This window comes from Mus musculus, chromosome 1 (assembly GCF_000001635.26).
Source record: "Mus musculus strain C57BL/6J chromosome 1, GRCm38.p6 C57BL/6J".
Taxonomy (NCBI): domain Eukaryota; kingdom Metazoa; phylum Chordata; class Mammalia; order Rodentia; family Muridae; genus Mus; species Mus musculus.
The window spans coordinates 171,065,976-171,085,959 of record NC_000067.6 but is presented as its reverse complement, the minus strand read 5'-3'; the positions used below and the strand labels follow the sequence as shown (position 1 = coordinate 171,085,959).

At 57.2% G+C, this 19,984-nt stretch overlaps 12 non-coding genes across 12 annotated transcripts; 6 read left to right on the top strand and 6 right to left on the bottom strand.

Moving 5' to 3' along the window:
- Positions 1 to 4,013: 4,013 nt before the first annotated feature.
- On the bottom strand, positions 4,014 to 4,084 carry n-TGgcc14. Its single transcript has one exon. It is a non-coding gene; the product is annotated as a tRNA-Gly (tRNA).
- Positions 4,085 to 4,644: 560 nt separating this feature from the next.
- On the bottom strand, positions 4,645 to 4,727 carry n-TLcag8. The gene has a single exon. It is a non-coding gene; the product is annotated as a tRNA-Leu (tRNA).
- A 554-nt stretch (positions 4,728 to 5,281) lies between these two features.
- n-TDgtc6 lies at positions 5,282 to 5,353 on the top strand. The gene has a single exon. It is a non-coding gene; the product is annotated as a tRNA-Asp (tRNA).
- Positions 5,354 to 5,940: 587 nt separating this feature from the next.
- n-TGtcc4 lies at positions 5,941 to 6,012 on the top strand. The gene has a single exon. It is a non-coding gene; the product is annotated as a tRNA-Gly (tRNA).
- A 470-nt stretch (positions 6,013 to 6,482) lies between these two features.
- n-TEctc7 lies at positions 6,483 to 6,554 on the top strand. The gene has a single exon. It is a non-coding gene; the product is annotated as a tRNA-Glu (tRNA).
- A 5,033-nt stretch (positions 6,555 to 11,587) lies between these two features.
- n-TGgcc13 lies at positions 11,588 to 11,658 on the bottom strand. The gene has a single exon. It is a non-coding gene; the product is annotated as a tRNA-Gly (tRNA).
- Positions 11,659 to 12,258: 600 nt separating this feature from the next.
- On the bottom strand, positions 12,259 to 12,341 carry n-TLcag7. Its single transcript has one exon. It is a non-coding gene; the product is annotated as a tRNA-Leu (tRNA).
- Positions 12,342 to 12,895: 554 nt separating this feature from the next.
- On the top strand, positions 12,896 to 12,967 carry n-TDgtc7. The gene has a single exon. It is a non-coding gene; the product is annotated as a tRNA-Asp (tRNA).
- Positions 12,968 to 13,554: 587 nt separating this feature from the next.
- Positions 13,555 to 13,626, top strand: n-TGtcc5. Its single transcript has one exon. It is a non-coding gene; the product is annotated as a tRNA-Gly (tRNA).
- Positions 13,627 to 14,096: 470 nt separating this feature from the next.
- Positions 14,097 to 14,168, top strand: n-TEctc8. The gene has a single exon. It is a non-coding gene; the product is annotated as a tRNA-Glu (tRNA).
- A 5,090-nt stretch (positions 14,169 to 19,258) lies between these two features.
- On the bottom strand, positions 19,259 to 19,329 carry n-TGgcc12. Its single transcript has one exon. It is a non-coding gene; the product is annotated as a tRNA-Gly (tRNA).
- A 564-nt stretch (positions 19,330 to 19,893) lies between these two features.
- Positions 19,894 to 19,976, bottom strand: n-TLcag6. Its single transcript has one exon. It is a non-coding gene; the product is annotated as a tRNA-Leu (tRNA).
- Between the last annotated feature and the right edge of the window lie 8 nt (positions 19,977 to 19,984).

The window sequence follows — 19,984 nt, the reverse complement described above, 5'->3', positions numbered from 1 at the left end:
AGTTGTAAAGCCACTGTTTCTCGGGATCCTGGTGTCCTGGCCACAGTGGTGGATGCGAGTCGGAAAAAAAACCTTTGCACAGCGGATGCGTGCCCTGCCCGGTTGCCTCCGTCCTGACCCTGCCAGCACAGTGCCGGATCCTGAGTGCTGAGCGGAGGACTGTGCTCCACCTCAATGGGTAGTATGGTGAGAGGTACCAGCAGAACCTGCGGGCGGAACACACAGTGCTTATTCCGACCCGACTCCACCCCATCCCTGCCACCAAAGGCGATTCCTGGGCGCCATGGGGCACCAGTCCGAAAGGGCATCCAGAAGGGACTGTGCGGCCGGCCTCGGGGCAGCCGTGTAAGGAGAGAAGGCTGTGCGAAACAGACACCGGGGTGTGCGCGTGGGGCGGAGGGTGGAGGTGGGACGGGGGGGGGGGCAGCCTACCCTAGCAGGCTCCCAAACGGGCGGGTGGGGCTGGTGTGGGTGTGGGTGTGGGAATGGGGCACATGCCGCCTGCAAAGATGCACCTTCGGTTCTGTTCTACTTGGGGGTTTGTCAAGTTGACAGCTCAACTTGTGAAGAGGGACTCTGAATTGAGAAAAACTTCCCCAAGGCAGGCAAAGTCTCTGCGGTAGGATCCAGAGCAGTCAGGAATGGCTGTGGAGCAGCTCGCCGAAGGTAGGAATGGTGTTAGGATGGGGGAGTTGCGGCGAGGACGGGACACCCCTGTGCAGGTGGTCTGGAGCAGTGGAATTCCAGTATGCTCCTGACATCTAGAAGAAAGGTAACAGCGAAATCATTGTTTTTCACGGTGTCTTGGGTAGACAACAGAAGGGAGATTTGTTCTCAGAAAGTCCTTTGACTTGGAAACAATCTTTGCAGAAAACCGAGATGGTCTTCTCTCATCTAAGTGGTTCTTTTGGGGAAGAAGCCTTACAGCCTTGGAGCCAGTTCTGGGTCACAAGACAGTCTTGGTGCACCCAGAATGCCTTGCATGATTAAAGAAAGTAATCCGAATAGTCACAAATGAGTGTCCGGTTCAAGCATCCATAGTGATTTCTTTCATTTAACACAGACACACAGACACACAGACACACACACACACACACACACACACACACAACACACACACACACACACACACACACACACATTAATCTTTTATGTATACCCATATATATGAACATATAACCACACATGATATGTATACGTATGTATCTATATCTATCTATTAATACACATACATACAGAAACACACACACACACACACAAACACACATGGGCGCGCACTGATGACTGTACCCAGTAAGGACAAATGTTGCAGGGACCTGCTGTTTTCCTTCATGAACTCTACACACAAGGCTAGGGATTTTGTGACCAGGAGGAAAGTGCTTTAGCCTCCTCTGCCAAGGAAAAAGAAGAAATCCAACGAGTTTTGTGTAGCGATCAAGAAATATGCTGTTGTGTGGGAGGGTTAGGTTCCAGGGAGGGTTAGGTCACTGAGGCACGACTTCTCTGCTGCCTGCAAGGCAGCATATTTGGTATATCCATCTTGGAGTGACCCTCTTTCTCTGCTCAGAACACTGACAGACCTGAGCTGTGAGGAAAGCAGGTGGAGCAAGCCTGTAGGGAGAAGCCCTCTGTTGCTGGTTTCTGCATCACTTCCTTCCTCTGTGCTCCTTACTGGGGATTCCCTCCTGGAGGGACTTCTGAGCCAGCCTTAATTAAGGTGAATGAAACAAGCACTTCCTTGTCAAGGTTGCTTTGGGTTATGGTGTTTGACCCCCAAGAACAGAAACTCTAGCTCAGACAGAAATTGGTACCAGGAGTGGGGTATTGCTGGGACACACCTGGCAGGTACCTCTTTGGGGAGGGTGGAGGGACTTTGAGCTCTGTGCTGGAAAGGCTCAAGCTGGATGCTCCATGTTCCCTGTGCTCTCCCAGGCAGCTTGGAAGGACATCTGGAGAGCAATGGAGCTGACAAGACGGAGGCAGGACTCACTAAGTTGTTTTTATATCGATCCCAACTGCCCCCACCCCAGACACTCAGAGGGCATCTTGGGAGTCCCTGATAGACTCTGCTGAAGCCATTTGGGGTTCTGAGCCAAGAATCTGTGGTCCAGATCAGCCAGGGCTGGAGAATCATCCGTGAGTAATGAGCAGGAGAGCGGATCCACCAAGGTAAGACCTCGCCCGACCGTGCACGGACAAATCATTGATGGTGCTCAGCTGGAGCTGAGAAACAAGCCATGGTCAAACCCCCTGGGACTATTTCCTGAAGTTCAAAAGACAGGTGCCAAGTTGCATGGGTGCCCAGTGTGCATCTCACGCTAGCCAGTCATTTGAGAATGTGCAGGAGCCAGCCAAACTGTGATGGATGGAAGGCATGAGGGGATGGATGCCAGAGAGCAGCTGAGGATTGGGGATGCACGGCAGGCATGGGTCCTGCAGCCTGCTCCCAGGCAGGGGCTGGGGTGCTTCAGCTCCTGTTCTTTCCACGACCCTCATAAAGGACCAGCACACCCAGTAGCAGCAACAGCAGCAGGAAGAGGAGCAGCATCAGAAACAGCATCAGCCATAAGACAACCATCACCACCAGCAGCAGGTGCAAGAAAAAACAAACAAACAAACAAACAAATAAATAAATAAACAAACACCTGACCAACCGAGGCATCCCCATTAACAGCTGGGGCGGCAGCAGATGCAGTGTAACAACCCTGGGTGCGACCATCAGGGATGGTCATTGAGGGACCTGTAAGGGAGGCAGGGCTTGGCATGGAGGACCATGGAATCAATTGTTGGCGCTTGTGCTTCTCATGGCTGTGCTGTGTGTGTGTGTGTGTGTGTGTGTCCCTCTCTCTTACTCTGTCTGTCTATCTGCATGTGGTCTTCGTGTGTCTCTCTTCCTCTCTGTCTCTCTCTTCCTCTGTCTCTCTGTCTCTCTGAGTGGGTGCTCCCAAAGTCATGTGTGGGTATGTATCTTTCTCTGTCTGTCTGTCTCCCTTGTTGGATATGTGTGTGTCCCCCTCCCTCCTTCTCTGTCTCTGACTCTGTCTCTGTCTCTGCCCCTCCCCCTGCCCCTCCCTCTCCCCTTCCCCTCCCCCTTCCCCTCCCTCTCCCCTCCCCTGCCCCTCCCACCCTCTCCCTCCTCTCATCCTCCCCCTGTCCCCTCTCTTCCTCTCCCTTTCCCTCCTCTCTCCCTCTACAACCCCCACCCCATCCTCCTCCCCCTCCCCTCCCCCTCCCCGTCCTCCTCCCACTACCTCTCCCCCTCCCCCTATCCCGCTCTTTTCCCGTGTGTGTCTGTGTGCATGCAGGGTTACTCTCAGAAGCACACCCCACCCATTGGGCAGAGAGGGAGGAGTGGACCGTGGACCGGAAGGATGTGAGGTTGGGCTCTAGCAGGATGAAGACACAGAAGAGAGTTGTCGGGTTAGCCAAGTCCACATCCCAGAGGAGGAAGAGGAGGAGGAGGGGTTATGTCCAGCACTGTAGGGAGGGAGCCTGTAGGTGAAGGTGGTGTCAGGTTTAGATGTCTCAGTGGGTAAGAGCACCAATTGCTCTTACAGAGGTCCTGAGTTTAATTGCCAGCAAGCACATGGTCGCTCCCAACCACATGTAATGGAATCTGATGAATCTGGTGTATGTGGTGTCTTCTGGTGTATCTAAAGAGAGGGAGAGTGTACCTCCAGAAAACAAATATATAACTCCTTGGAGAAGAAGATGGAGAAGGGAAAGCATAAGAGGGTGGTGGAGGCGAGTGGGTAGGCTGAGTGTGTAGTTTCTTGTTGGTGGAGGCGAGTGGGTAGGCTGAGTGTGTCAGGTGATTTGAAGGAGGCTCTAGGTAGTTGTCAGAATGAGGAGAGGCAAGGCTTACAGGCAGGCCAGAGTGTGTGTGCAGTGGCCCAGTGGCCCAGTGGCCCAGTGGCCCAGTGGAGTGTGTCTTTGTATGTGGAGGAGGTGTGGTGTACAGCGCAGGCTGTCCAAGGGCAATGTGGGCGTGAAGACCAAAAGGGACTGGACTCTGCATGGGCCGGGAATCGAACCCGGGCCTCCCGCGTGGCAGGCGAGAATTCTACCACTGAACCACCCATGCCCTGTCTCCTGCCATCACCTGATGAACTCTCAGCCTGTGCTTCCTGCCAGGGCCCAAGACCCATTATTAGAACATGTTTCCCCCCCGACAGAGCCTGGGCCGGAAATGATGCAGGCATGCAGGCATGCATGCATGCATGGAGGTATGGATTCATGGAGGCATGCGTGCATGCATGCGTGGATTCATGGATGCAGAGGTGCATGGATGGATGGAGGCAAACATGGATGGATTCACGGACGGTTGGTTGGGTTGGTGGGTGGGTGGATGGAAGGATGCGTGCATGGAAGGATGCATGGATGCATGGATACATGGTTGGTTGGATGGATGGATGGATGCATGGATGCATGGATGCATGGATAGATGGATGAACCGGTCAGGGGAGGCCGCGCCAGAGGGTAGGAGAGTCCGGGCCCCGAGCTGAGGTCCTGGGGTGAGCCCCGACAGATCCAGATCTGTGGCACCAAGTTTGGGAGGCGAGGAGTGTGGAGGCGCTGGAGAGGTTGAGGATGGAGGCAAGAGATGCGGTGTGTGGGGTGGGGTGCGGTGGCAAAAGGCGAGGCTGTCAGGAGTGGGATTCGAACCCACGCCTCCAGGGGAGACTGCGACCTGAACGCAGCGCCTTAGACCGCTCGGCCATCCTGACGGCGGTTTGGGCTCCATCTCACTCGCCTCGCAGGCGTCCGGCGCCCACGCGCGCGCGCCCGGATGCGGACTTGACGCGCAGGGGCGCCCGGGCTGGCGTGGGGCCGGTCGCGTCTGGGTGCTCAAGCTGCGTGCCTAGCCCGCCCAACTCATGCCTGCTCCGCCTCGCCCGGTGCCAGCGCCAGCGCGTCGACGTGGAGACTCTGCTAGGCGCCAGAGCCCCTCCCGGTCCCGGTCCGGATGCCCGCAGCCCAGCAGGCAGGCCCGCAGGTCCAGGTGTGTGGCGCCAGCCTCTGGTGATGCCGTCGGCGAGTGATGCGGGCAGCCAGTCGTCAGCGCTCAGAGGCCGGGTCTCCAGGCCGGCGGGGTGGCAACGGTCCAGCCGCACGGTCCCCCAGGGCTGCGGGTCGTGGTCCTGCTGTTGTCGCCGGGTCCCGGGGGCTTTTGGGTTGCGGTGGAGTGTAGAAGAAGAGGTGGACGTTGGGTGAGACGGAGGTTGTGGGTCGTGTGTGTCGTCGTAGACGGTCGGGCGACGGTGCGTCGTAGTCGGCGTTGTCCTCGTTAGTATAGTGGTGAGTATCCCCGCCTGTCACGCGGGAGACCGGGGTTCGATTCCCCGACGGGGAGACGTAGCGTCCTTTTTGGAAAGACAAGTGGGTGGCCCGCGGGGTGCTGTCCCTTCCACCCCCGCCCCACACGCAGACCCAGACGATCCAGCCCAGCACGGTGTCCTCCAGCAAAGCCGCCCCGAAGCTCTCAAACCCTTTTTCTGGCCGCTCGCCCAGCGCCTGGGGCCTGCCAACACGCTCCCCGTCCGCCCCTAGCCCTAGCGAGCCCTCCCATCCCGACCCCAACCGCGGTGGGCTCCGGGTGTGCCCGAACGGGCGGCGTGCGCCTGCCTCTCTGGGCTGGAGCGGTGTGCCAGGCCTGTCGGGGTGGTGGCCCCGGGGGCGCTGGCTGGCAGCAGGCAGGAGGCGAGAGCGCCCCAGAGGAAAGGCGTGTGCGTGCGAGTGCGCTAAGCGCGCAGCGCGCGTGAGACGGCGAGGAAAAGCGCGGAGCGGCGGAGCCGTGGGTGTGGTCGGGGTTCGGGTCACCCACCCGGGCGTGCGCAGGGAGGGAAGTCAGCGGTAGGCGTCGTCGTGGAAGGCTCTGGGCTCTGTCCGGAGTCAGTCTGTCAGTCGGCGGCGTCGTGTGGGCGCCGTCCCAGCGGTGCAGCGTTGGTGGTATAGTGGTGAGCATAGCTGCCTTCCAAGCAGTTGACCCGGGTTCGATTCCCGGCCAACGCAGCGTGCCCACGTTTTGCCAAGGTCCCGAGCCCTGGGGCACCCTGCCAGGCGCCTCTGAGCTTGTGCTTGTCGCCTGGCTGCGCTAGCGAGCGAAGCCCAAGTGCCAGACCTTTTTACTTTGGAACGGGCGGGAAGAGAAGAGGCAGGGGCAGCGGTGCCTAGTCCAGGAGGTCGCACCCTGGTTGGCGGCAGAGACAGGGGGCAAGAGGCAGGGCAGGTAGAGGCGCGGATTGCGAAACGCCCAACACCCAACGCCCAACGCCCAACGCCCAACGCCCAACGCCCAACGCCCAACGCCCAACGCCGAACTCCAGCCTCCTAAGGAGGGACTAAGCATTGGGCGGGCCTGTAGTAGTCCGCCGGAGGCCGGAGGCTTCCAGGCGGGCAAGCAGTGTATCTGCCACGGTGGCGGAGAGGCTGTGTGTCTGAGTGTCTCCAGGAGTCGGTAGCCGTGGCCGTCGGGCCGACGCTCCCTGGTGGTCTAGTGGTTAGGATTCGGCGCTCTCACCGCCGCGGCCCGGGTTCGATTCCCGGTCAGGGAAGCCTCTCTTCTTCCTCTCTGCACCCTCACTTCCCCAAACCTCTTCCCTCGCTCACTTTTGCCCAACACCAACGCACACCAACAACACAACTCGACCATTAGCGCGTGGCCCCGTGGCCCTCGCGTGGACACATGCACACACACGCGCGCCCTCCCACGACCACACTCTCCGGGACCCGATACCCCATAGACGTCTTCCCGCTTCACGCTCTCCCTGTCTGCACGCTGCCCATTCCTTTCCCACACTACCACTCCGGCCCAGCCTCTCTGCCCCCACACAACAAATTTGCACCTCTCCACTACAGACTCCCTGCTTACCCTGGAACCAAGACTACGCACCCGCCCCCATCACAAGCGGACCTTCCTCACACGCCGCCCGCATCACAAACACTCGTCCACCCATGCCACTCATGGAGCCTCAACAGGACTCCATCTCCTCCTCATCGCCTGCTCTTAGGTCTGGAACAAACCCTCTAGCTAGCCCGCCCCACCTGCCTCACCTGCCTCAGATGGAGCAACTGCGTCGCGTGCATAGCATCCTTCGCACGCATCCCATGGGCCCAGTCAGCTTTCCCGAATAGTCACAAATGAGCGTCCACTTCAAGCCCCTGTAGCGATTTCTTTCACTTCACACACACACGCACAGGCACACGCATTCATCTTTTATATATACCCATATATATGAACATATAACCATATATGAAAGGTATAGGTATCTATCTATATCTATCTATCAATACACACACATACAGACAACACACGCACACACACACACAACTCTGTGTATTATGTATATTTGTTTGTTTTGTTTTTTTTGTTTTTTGGACTATGAATAGGAGATGTCGGAGAATGGAATACGGTGCTGGTGGTGGTCTTGGTGGTGTTGGTGGTGGTGGCACGGAGAGAGGGACGGTTGCAGGGTCGGAAGGGGTTCCAGTGGGCAATTGTTATTGCGGAGCAGATGTCCGCTGCAGAGCCACAAGCTCATGGTGTGGTTCCCGCGCCTCGACTTCACAGGGACCGCCATTGTGGGCGAGGCGAGCCACGATTTCCCACGCAAGCCCCCGGAGCGGTTTGGGCGAGCAGAGGATATTCGGGGAGTTGTAAAGCCACTGTGGCGGATGTGAGTCGGGAAAGAAACCTTTGCCCAGCGGATGCGTGCCCTGCCCGGTCGCCTCCGTCCTGACCCTGCCAGCACAGTGCCGGATCCTGAGTGCTGAGCGGAGGACTGTGCTCCACCTCAATGGGTAACATGGGGAGAGGTGCCAGCAGATCCTGCGGGCGGCACACACAGTGCTTATTCCGACCCGACTCCACCCCATCCCTGCCACCAAAGGCGATTCCTGGGCGCCAGGGGGCACCAGTCCGAAAGGGCATCCAGAAGGGACTGTGCGGCCGGCCTCGGGGCAGCCGTGTAAGGAGAGAAGGCTGTGCGAAACAGACACCGGGGTGTGCGCGTGGGGCGGAGGGTGGGGGTAGGGGGAGGCGGGGGGGGGTAGCCTACCCTAGCAGGCTCCCAAACGGGCGGGTGGGGCTGGTGTGGGTGTGGGTGTGGGAATGGGGCACATGCCGCCTGCAAAGATGCACCTTCGGTTCTGTTCTACTTGGGGGTTTGTCAAGTTGACAGCTCAACTTGTGAAGAGGGACTCTGAATTGAGAAAAACTTCCCCAAGGCAGGCAAAGTCTCTGCGGTAGGATCCAGAGCAGTCAGGAATGACTGTGGAGCAGCTCGCCGAAGGTAGGAATGGTGTTAGGATGGGGGAGTTGCGGCGAGGACGGGACACCCCTGTGCAGGTGGTCTGGAGCAGTGGAATTCCAGTATGCTCCTGACATCTAGAAGAAAGGTAACAGCGAAATCATTGTTTTTCACGGTGTCTTGGGTAGACAACAGAAGGGAGATTTGTTCTCAGAAAGGCCTTTGACTTGGAAACAATCTTTGCAGAAAACTGAGATGGTCTTCTCTCATCTAAGCGGTTCTTTTGGGGAAGAAGCCTTACAGCCTTGGAGCCAGTTCTGGGTCACAAGACAGTCTTGGTGCACCCAGAATGCCTTGCATGATTAAAGAAAGTAATCCGATTAGTCACAAATGAGTGTCCACTTCAAGCATCCGTAGTGATTTCTTTCATTTAACACAGACACAGACACAGACACAGACACACACACACACACACACACACACACACACACATTAATCTTTTATGTATACCCATATATATGAACATATAACCACACATGATATGTATACGTATGTATCTATATCTATCTATTAATACACATACATACAGAAACACACACACACACACACACAAACACACATGGGCGCGCACTGATGACTGTACCCAGTAAGGACAAATGTTGCAGGGACCTGCTGTTTTCCTTCATGAACTCTACACACAAGGCTAGGGATTTTGTGACCAGGAGGAAAGTGCTTTAGCCTCCTCTGCCAAGGAAAAAGAAGAAATCCAACGAGTTTTGTGTAGCGATCAAGAAATATGCTGTTGTGTGGGAGGGTTAGGTTCCAGGGAGGGTTAGGTCACTGAGGCACGACTTCTCTGCTGCCTGCAAGGCAGCATATTTGGTATATCCATCTTGGAGTGACCCTCTTTCTCTGCTCAGAACACTGACAGACCTGAGCTGTGAGGAAAGCAGGTGGAGCAAGCCTGTAGGGAGAAGCCCTCTGTTGCTGGTTTCTGCATCACTTCCTTCCTCTGTGCTCCTTACTGGGGATTCCCTCCTGGAGGGACTTCTGAGCCAGCCTTAATTAAGGTGAATGAAACAAGCACTTCCTTGTCAAGGTTGCTTTGGGTTATGGTGTTTGACCCCCAAGAACAGAAACTCTAGCTCAGACAGAAATTGGTACCAGGAGTGGGGTATTGCTGGGACACACCTGGCAGGTACCTCTTTGGGGAGGGTGGAGGGACTTTGAGCTCTGTGCTGGAAAGGCTCAAGCTGGATGCTCCAAGTTCCCTGTGCTCTCCCAGGCAGCTTGGAAGGACATCTGGAGAGCAATGGAGCTGACAAGACGGAGGCAGGACTCACTAAGTTGTTTTTATATCGATCCCAACTGCCCCCACCCCAGACACTCAGAGGGCATCTTGGGAGTCCCTGATAGACTCTGCTGAAGCCATTTGGGGTTCTGAGTCAAGAATCTGTGGTCCAGATCAGCCAGGGCTGGAGAATCATCCGTGAGTAATGAGCAGGAGAGCGGATCCACCAAGGTGAGACCTCGCCCGACCGTGCACGGACAAATCATTGATGGTGCTCAGCTGGAGCTGAGAAACAAGCCATGGTCAAACCCCCTGGGACTATTTCCTGAAGTTCAAAAGACAGGTGCCAAGTTGCATGGGTGCCCAGTGTGCATCTCACGCTAGCCAGTCATTTGAGAATGTGCAGGAGCCAGCCAAACTGTGGTGGATGGAAGGCATGAGGGGATGGATGCCAGAGAGCAGCTGAGGATTGGGGATGCACGGCAGGCATGGGTCCTGCAGCCTGCTCCCAGGCAGGGGCTGGGGTGCTTCAGCTCCTGTTCTTTCCACGACCCTCATAAAGGACCAGCACACCCAGTAGCAGCAACAGCAGCAGGAAGAGGAGCAGCATCAGAAACAGCATCAGCCATAAGACAACCATCACCACCAGCAGCAGGTGCAAGAAAAAACAAACAAACAAACAAACAAATAAATAAATAAACAAACACCTGACCAACCGAGGCATCCCCATTAACAGCTGGGGCGGCAGCAGATGCAGTGTAACAACCCTGGGTGCGACCATCAGGGATGGTCATTGAGGGACCTGTAAGGGAGGCAGGGCTTGGCATGGAGGACCATGGAATCAATTGTTGGCGCTTGTGCTTCTCATGGCTGTGCTGTGTGTGTGTGTGTGTGTGTGTGTCCCTCTCTCTTACTCTGTCTGTCTATCTGCATGTGGTCTTCGTGTGTCTCTCTTCCTCTCTGTCTCTCTCTTCCTCTGTCTCTCTGTCTCTCTGAGTGGGTGCTCCCAAAGTCATGTGTGGGTATGTATCTTTCTCTGTCTGTCTGTCTCCCTTGTTGGATATGTGTGTGTCCCCCTCCCTCCTTCTCTGTCTCTGACTCTGTCTCTGTCTCTGCCCCTCCCCCTGCCCCTCCCTCTCCCCTTCCCCTCCCCCTTCCCCTCCCTCTCCCCTCCCCTGCCCCTCCCACCCTCTCCCTCCTCTCATCCTCCCCCTGTCCCCTCTCTTCCTCTCCCTCTCCCTCCTCTCTCCCTCTACAACCCCCACCCCATCCTCCTCCCCCTCCCCTCCCCCTCCCCGTCCTCCTCCCACTACCTCTCCCCCTCCCCCTATCCCGCTCTTTTCCCGTGTGTGTCTGTGTGCATGCAGGGTTACTCTCAGAAGCACACCCCACCCATTGGGCAGAGAGGGAGGAGTGGACCGTGGACCGGAAGGATGTGAGGTTGGGCTCTAGCAGGATGAAGACACAGAAGAGAGTTGTCGGGTTAGCCAAGTCCACATCCCAGAGGAGGAAGAGGAGGAGGAGGGGTTATGTCCAGCACTGTAGGGAGGGAGCCTGTAGGTGAAGGTGGTGTCAGGTTTAGATGTCTCAGTGGGTAAGAGCACCAATTGCTCTTACAGAGGTCCTGAGTTTAATTGCCAGCAAGCACATGGTGGCTCCCAACCACGTGTAATGGAATCTGATGAATCTGGTGTATGTGGTGTCTTCTGGTGTATCTAAAGAGAGGGAGAGTGTACCTCCAGAAAACAAATATATAACTCCTTGGAGAAGAAGATGGAGAAGGGAAAGCATAAGAGGGTGGTGGAGGCGAGTGGGTAGGCTGAGTGTGTAGTTTCTTGTTGGTGGAGGCGAGTGGGTAGGCTGAGTGTGTCAAGTGATTTGAAGGAGGCTCTAGGTAGTTGTCAGAATGAGGAGAGGCAAGGCTTACAGGCCAGAGTGTGTGTGCAGTGGCCCAGTGGAGTGTGTCTGTGTATGTGGAGGAGGTGTGGTGTACAGCGCAGGCTGTCCAAGGGCAATGTGGGCGTGAAGACCAAAAGGGACTGGACTCTGCATGGGCCGGGAATCGAACCCGGGCCTCCCGCGTGGCAGGCGAGAATTCTACCACTGAACCACCCATGCCCTGTCTCCTGCCATCACCTGATGAACTCTCAGCCTGTGCTTCCTGCCAGGGCCCAAGACCCATTATTAGAACATGTTTCCCCCCCGACAGTGCCTGGGCCGGAAATGATGCAGGCATGCAGGCATGCATGGAGGTATGGATTCATGGAGGCATGCGTGCATGCATGCGTGGATTCATGGATGCAGAGGTGCATGGATGGATGGAGGCAAACATGGATGGATTCACGGACGGTTGGTTGGGTTGGTGGGTGGGTGGATGGAAGGATGCGTGCATGGAAGGATGCATGGATACATGGATACATGGTTGGAGGGATGGAGGGATGGATGGATGGATGGATGGATGGATGGATGCATGGATGCATGGATGCATGGATGCATGGATGCATGGATGCATGGATAGATGGATGAACCAGTCAGGGGAGGCCGCGCCAGAGGGTAGGAGAGTCCGGGCCCCGAGCTGAGGTCCTGGGGTGAGCCCCGACAGATCCAGATCTGTGGCACCAAGTTTGGGAGGCGAGGAGTGTGGAGGCGCTGGAGAGGTTGAGGATGGAGGCAAGAGATGCGGTGTGTGGGGTGGGGTGCGGTGGCAAAAGGCGAGGCTGTCAGGAGTGGGATTCGAACCCACGCCTCCAGGGGAGACTGCGACCTGAACGCAGCGCCTTAGACCGCTCGGCCATCCTGACGGCGGTTTGGGCTCCATCTCACTCGCCTCGCAGGCGTCCGGCGCCCACGCGCGCGCGCCCGGATGCGGACTTGACGCGCAGGGGCGCCCGGGCTGGCGTGGGGCCGGTCGCGTCTGGGTGCTCAAGCTGCGTGCCTAGCCCGCCCAACTCATGCCTGCTCCGCCTCGCCCGGTGCCAGCGCCAGCGCGTCGACGTGGAGACTCTGCTAGGCGCCAGAGCCCCTCCCGGTCCCGGTCCGGATGCCCGCAGCCCAGCAGGCAGGCCCGCAGGTCCAGGTGTGTGGCGCCAGCCTCTGGTGATGCCGTCGGCGAGTGATGCGGGCAGCCAGTCGTCAGCGCTCAGAGGCCGGGTCTCCAGGCCGGCGGGGTGGCAACGGTCCAGCCGCACGGTCCCCCAGGGCTGCGGGTCGTGGTCCTGCTGTTGTCGCCGGGTCCCGGGGGCTTTTGGGTTGCGGTGGAGTGTAGAAGAAGAGGTGGACGTTGGGTGAGACGGAGGTTGTGGGTCGTGTGTGTCGTCGTAGACGGTCGGGCGACGGTGCGTCGTAGTCGGCGTTGTCCTCGTTAGTATAGTGGTGAGTATCCCCGCCTGTCACGCGGGAGACCGGGGTTCGATTCCCCGACGGGGAGACGTAGCGTCCTTTTTGGAAAGACAAGTGGGTGGCCCGCGGGGTGCTGTCCCTTCCACCCCCGCCCCACACGCAGACCCAGACGATCCAGCCCAGCACGGTGTCCTCCAGCAAAGCCGCCCCGAAGCTCTCAAACCCTTTTTCTGGCCGCTCGCCCAGCGCCTGGGGCCTGCCAACACGCTCCCCGTCCGCCCCTAGCCCTAGCGAGCCCTCCCATCCCGACCCCAACCGCGGTGGGCTCCGGGTGTGCCCGAACGGGCGGCGTGCGCCTGCCTCTCTGGGCTGGAGCGGTGTGCCAGGCCTGTCGGGGTGGTGGCCCCGGGGGCGCTGGCTGGCAGCAGGCAGGAGGCGAGAGCGCCCCAGAGGAAAGGCGTGTGCGTGCGAGTGCGCTAAGCGCGCAGCGCGCGTGAGACGGCGAGGAAAAGCGCGGAGCGGCGGAGCCGTGGGTGTGGTCGGGGTTCGGGTCACCCACCCGGGCGTGCGCAGGGAGGGAAGTCAGCGGTAGGCGTCGTCGTGGAAGGCTCTGGGCTCTGTCCGGAGTCAGTCTGTCAGTCGGCGGCGTCGTGTGGGCGCCGTCCCAGCGGTGCAGCGTTGGTGGTATAGTGGTGAGCATAGCTGCCTTCCAAGCAGTTGACCCGGGTTCGATTCCCGGCCAACGCAGCGTGCCCACGTTTTGCCAAGGTCCCGAGCCCTGGGGCACCCTGCCAGGCGCCTCTGAGCTTGTGCTTGTCGCCTGGCTGCGCTAGCGAGCGAAGCCCAAGTGCCAGACCTTTTTACTTTGGAACGGGCGGGAAGAGAAGAGGCAGGGGCAGCGGTGCCTAGTCCAGGAGGTCGCACCCTGGTTGGCGGCAGAGACAGGGGGCAAGAGGCAGGGCAGGTAGAGGCGCGGATTGCGAAACGCCCAACACCCAACGCCCAACGCCCAACGCCCAACGCCCAACGCCCAACGCCCAACGCCCAACGCCGAACTCCAGCCTCCTAAGGAGGGACTAAGCATTGGGCGGGCCTGTAGTAGTCCGCCGGAGGCCGGAGGCTTCCAGGCGGGCAAGCAGTGTATCTGCCACGGTGGCGGAGAGGCTGTGTGTCTGAGTGTCTCCAGGAGTCGGTAGCCGTGGCCGTCGGGCCGACGCTCCCTGGTGGTCTAGTGGTTAGGATTCGGCGCTCTCACCGCCGCGGCCCGGGTTCGATTCCCGGTCAGGGAAGCCTCTCTTCTTCCTCTCTGCACCCTCACTTCCCCAAACCTCTTCCCTCGCTCACTTTTGCCCAACACCAACGCACACCAACAACACAACTCGACCATTAGCGCGTGGCCCCGTGGCGCTCGCGTGGACACATGCACACACACTCGCGCCCTCCCACCACCACACTCTCCGGGACCCGATACCCCATAGACGTCTTCCCGCTTCATGCTCTCCCTGTCTGCACGCTGCCCATTCCTTTCCCACACTACCACTCCGGCCCAGCCTCTCTGCCCCCACACAACAAATTTGCACCTCTCCACTACAGACTCCCTGCTTACCCTGGAACCAAGACTACGCACCCGCCCCCATCACAAGCGGACCTTCCTCACACGCCGCCCGCATCACAAACACTCGTCCACCCATGCCACTCATGGAGCCTCAACAGGACTCCATCTCCTCCTCATCGCCTGCTCTTAGGTCTGGAACAAACCCTCTAGCTAGCCCGCCCCACCTGCCTCACCTGCCTCAGATGGAGCAACTGCGTCGCGTGCATAGCATCCTTCGCACGCATCCCATGGGCCCAGTCAGCTTTCCCGAATAGTCACAAATGAGCGTCCACTTCAAGCCCCTGTAGCGATTTCTTTCACTTCACACACACACGCACACGCACACGCACACGCATTAATCTTTTATATATACCCATATATATGAACATATAACCATATATGAAAGGTATAGGTATCTATCTATATCTATCTATCAATACACACACATACAGACAACACACGCACACACACACACACAACTCTGTGTATTATGTATATTTGTTTGTTTTGTTTTTTTGGTTTTTGGACTATGAATAGGAGATGTCGGAGAATGGAATACGGTGCTGGTGGTGGTCTTGGTGGTGGTGGTGGTGGTGGCACGGAGAGAGGGACGGTTGCAGGGTCGGAAGGGGTTCCAGTGGGCAATTGTTATTGCGGAGCAGATGTCCGCTGCAGAGCCACAAGCTCATGGTGTGGTTCCCGCGCCTCGACTTCACAGGGACCGCCATTGTGGGCGAGGCGAGCCACGATTTCCCACGCAAGCCCCCGGAGCGGTTTGGGCGAGCAGAGGATATTCGGGGAGTTGTAAAGCCACTGTGGCGGATGTGAGTCGGGAAAGAAACCTTTGCCCAGCGGATGCGTGCCCTGCCCGGTCGCCTCCGTCCTGACCCTGCCAGCACAGTGCCGGATCCTGAGTGCTGAGCAGAGGACTGTGCTCCACCTCAATGGGTAACATGGGGAGAGGTGCCAGCAGATCCTGCGGGCGGCACACACAGTGCTTATTCCGACCCGACTCCACCCCATCCCTGCCACCAAAGGCGATTCCTGGGCGCCAGGGGGCACCAGTCCGAAAGGGCATCCAGAAGGGACTGTGCGGCCGGCCTCGGGGCAGCCGTGTAAGGAGAGAAGGCTGTGCGAAACAGACACCGGGGTGTGCGCGTGGGGCGGAGGGTGGGGGTGGGGGGAGGCGGGGGGGGGGCAGCCTACCCTAGCAGGCTCCCAAACGGGCGGGTGGGGCTGGGGGGGTGTGGGTGTGGGAATGGGGCACATGCCGCCTGCAAAGATGCACCTTCGGTTCTGTTCTACTTGGGGGTTTGTCAAGTTGACAGCTCAACTTGTGAAGAGGGACTCTGAATTGAGAAAAACTTCCCCAAGGCAGGCAAAGTCTCTGCGGTAGGTAGGATCCAGAGCAGTCAGGAATGGCTGTGGAGCAGCTCGCCGAAGGTAGGAATGGTGTTAGGATGGGGGAGTTGCGGCGAGGACGGGACACCCCTGTGCAGGTGGTCTGGAGCAGTGGAATTCCAGTATGCTCCTGACATCTAGAAGAAAGGTAACAGCGAAATCATTGTTTTTCACGGTGTCTTGGGTAGACAACAGAAGGGAGATTTGTTCTCAGAAAGTCCTTTGACTTGGAAACAATCTTTGCAGAAAACCGAGATGGTCTTCTCTCATCTAAGTGGTTGTTTTGGGGAAGAAGCCTTACAGCCTTGGAGCCAGTTCTGGGTCACAGGACAGTCTTGGTGCACCCAGAATGCCTTGCATGATTAAAGAAAGTAATCTGAGTAGTCACAAATGAGTGTCCAGTTCAAGCATCCGTAGTGATTTCTTTCATTTAACACAGACACAGATTTACACACACACACACACACACACACACACACACACACACACACACACACACACTAATCTTTTATGTATACCCATATATATGAACATATAACCACACATGATATGTATACGTATGTATCTATATCTATCTATTAATACACGCACATACAGAAACACACACACACACACACACAAACACACATGGGCGCGCACTGATGACTGTACCCAGTAAGGACAAATGTTGCAGGGACCTGCTGTTTTCCTTCATGAACTCTACACACAAGGCTAGGGATTTTGTGACCAGGAGGAAAGTGCTTTAGCCTCCTCTGCCAAGGAAAAAGAAGAAATCCAACGAGTTTTGTGTAGCGATCAAGAAATATGCTGTTGTGTGGGAGGGTTAGGTTCCAGGGAGGGTTAGGTCACTGAGGCACGACTTCTCTGCTGCCTGCAAGGCAGCATATTTGGTATATCCATCTTGGAGTGACCCTCTTTCTCTGCTCAGAACACTGACAGACCTGAGCTGTGAGGAAAGCAGGTGGAGCAAGCCTGTAGGGAGAAGCCCTCTGTTGCTGGTTTCTGCATCACTTCCTTCCTCTGTGCTCCTTACTGGGGATTCCCTCCTGGAGGGACTTCTGAGCCAGCCTTAATTAAGGTGAATGAAACAAGCACTTCCTTGTCAAGGTTGCTTTGGGTTATGGTGTTTGACCCCCAAGAACAGAAACTCTAGCTCAGACAGAAATTGGTACCAGGAGTGGGGTATTGCTGGGACACACCTGGCAGGTACCTCTTTGGGGAGGGTGGAGGGACTTTGAGCTCTGTGCTGGAAAGGCTCAAGCTGGATGCTCCAAGTTCCCTGTGCTCTCCCAGGCAGCTTGGAAGGACATCTGGAGAGCAATGGAGCTGATAAGACGGAGGCAGGACTCACTAAGTTGTTTTTATATCGATCCCAACTGCCCCCACCCCAGACACTCAGAGGGCATCTTGGGAGTCCCTGATAGACTCTGCTGAAGCCATTTGGGGTTCTGAGCCAAGAATCTGTGGTCCAGATCAGCCAGGGCTGGAGAATCATCCGTGAGTAATGAGCAGGAGAGCGGATCCACCAAGGTGAGACCTCGCCCGACCGTGCACGGACAAATCATTGATGGTGCTCAGCTGGAGCTGAGAAACAAGCCATGGTCAAACCCCCTGGGACTATTTCCTGAAGTTCAAAAGACAGGTGCCAAGTTGCATGGGTGCCCAGTGTGCATCTCACGCTAGCCAGTCATTTGAGAATGTGCAGGAGCCAGCCAAACTGTGATGGATGGAAGGCATGAGGGGATGGATGCCAGAGAGCAGCTGAGGATTGGGGATGCACGGCAGGCATGGGTCCTGCAGCCTGCTCCCAGGCAGGGACTGGGGTGCTTCAGCTCCTGTTCTTTCCACGACCCTCAGTAAGGACCAGCACACCCAGTAGCAGCAACAGCAGCAGGAAGAGGAGCAGCATCAGAAACAGCATCAGCCATAAGACAACCATCACCAGCAGCAGCAGGTGCAAGAACAAACAAACAAACAAACAAATAAATAAACAAACACCTGACCAACCGAGGCATCCCCATTAACAGCTGGGGCGGCAGAAGATGCAGTGTAACAACCCTGGGTGCGACCATCAGGGATGGTCATTGAGGGACCTGTAAGGGAGGCAGGGCTTGGCATGGAGGACCATGGAATCAATTGTTGGTGCTTGTGCTTCTCATGGCTGTGCTGTGTGTGTGTGTGTGTGTGTGTGTGTGTGTGTGTGTGTGTGTCCCTCTCTCTTACTCTGTCTGTCTATCTGCATGTGGTCTTCGTGTGTCTCTCTTCCTCTCTGTCTCTCTCTTCCTCTGTCTCTCTGTCTCTCTGAGTGGGTGCTCCCAAAGTCATGTGTGGGTATGTATCTTTCTCTGTCTGTCTGTCTCCCTTGTTGGATATGTGTGTGTCCCCCTCCTTCCTTCTCTGTCTCTGACTCTGTCTCTGTCTCTGCCCCTCCCCCTGCCCCTCCCTCTCCCCTTCCCCTCCCCCTTCCCCTCCCTCTCCCCTCCCCTGCCCCTCCCACCCTCTCCCTCCTCTCATCCTCCCCCTGTCCCCTCTCTTCCTCTCCCTCTCCCTCCTCTCTCCCTCTACAACCCCCACCCCATCCTCCTCCCCCTCCCCTCCCCCTCCCCGTCCTCCTCCCACTACCTCTCCCCCTCCCCCTATCCCGCTCTTTTCCCGTGTGTGTCTGTGTGCATGCAGGGTTACTCTCAGAAGCACACCCCACCCATTGGGCAGAGAGGGAGGAGTGGACCGTGGACCGGAAGGATGTGAGGTTGGGCTGTAGCAGGATGAAGACACAGAAGAGAGTTGTCGGGTTAGCCAAGTCCACATCCCAGAGGAGGAAGAGGAGGAGGAGGGGTTATGTCCAGCACTGTAGGGAGGGAGCCTGTAGGTGAAGGTGGTGTCAGGTTTAGATGTCTCAGTGGGTAAGAGCACCAATTGCTCTTACAGAGGTCCTGAGTTTAATTGCCAGCAAGCACATGGTGGCTCCCAACCACGTGTAATGGAATCTGATGAATCTGGTGTATGTGGTGTCTTCTGGTGTATCTAAAGAGAGGGAGAGTGTACCTCCAGAAAACAAATATATAACTCCTTGGAGAAGAAGATGGAGAAGGGAAAGCATAAGAGGGTGGTGGAGGCGAGTGGGTAGGCTGAGTGTGTAGTTTCTTGTTGGTGGAGGCGAGTGGGTAGGCTGAGTGTGTCAGGTGATTTGAAGGAGGCTCTAGGTAGTTGTCAGAATGAGGAGAGGCAAGGCTTACAGGCAGGCCAGAGTGTGTGTGCAGTGGCCCAGTGGCCCAGTGGCCCAGTGGCCAAGTGGAGTGTGTCTGTGTATGTGGAGGAGGTGTGGTGTACAGCGCAGGCTGTCCAAGGGCAATGTGGGCGTGAAGACCAAAAGGGACTGGACTCTGCATGGGCCGGGAATCGAACCCGGGCCTCCCGCGTGGCAGGCGAGAATTCTACCACTGAACCACCCATGCCCTGTCTCCTGCCATCACCTGATGAACTCTCAGCCTGTGCTTCCTGCCAGGGCCCAAGACCCATTATTAGAACATGTTTCCCCCCCGACAGAGCCTGGGCCGGAAATGATGCAGGCATGCAGGCATGCATGGAGGTATGGATTCATGGAGGCATGCGTGCATGCATGCGTGGATTCATGGATGCAGAGGTGCATGGATGGATGGAGGCAAACATGGATGGATTCATGGACGGTTGGTTGGGTTGGTGGGTGGGTGGATGGAAGGATGCGTGCATGGAAGGATGCATGGATGCATGGATACATGGTTGGTTGGATGGATGGATGGATGGATGGATGGATGGATGGATGCATGGATGCATGGATAGATGGATGAACCGGTCAGGGGAGGCCGCGCCAGAGGGTAGGAGAGTCCGGGCCCCGAGCTGAGGTCCTGGGGTGAGCCCCGACAGATCCAGATCTGTGGCACCAAGTTTGGGAGGCGAGGAGTGTGGAGGCGCTGGAGAGGTTGAGGATGGAGGCAAGAGATGCGGTGTGTGGGGTGGGGTGCGGTGGCAAAAGGCGAGGCTGTCAGGAGTGGGATTCGAACCCACGCCTCCAGGGGAGACTGCGACCTGAACGCAGCGCCTTAGACCGCTCGGCCATCCTGACGGCGGTTT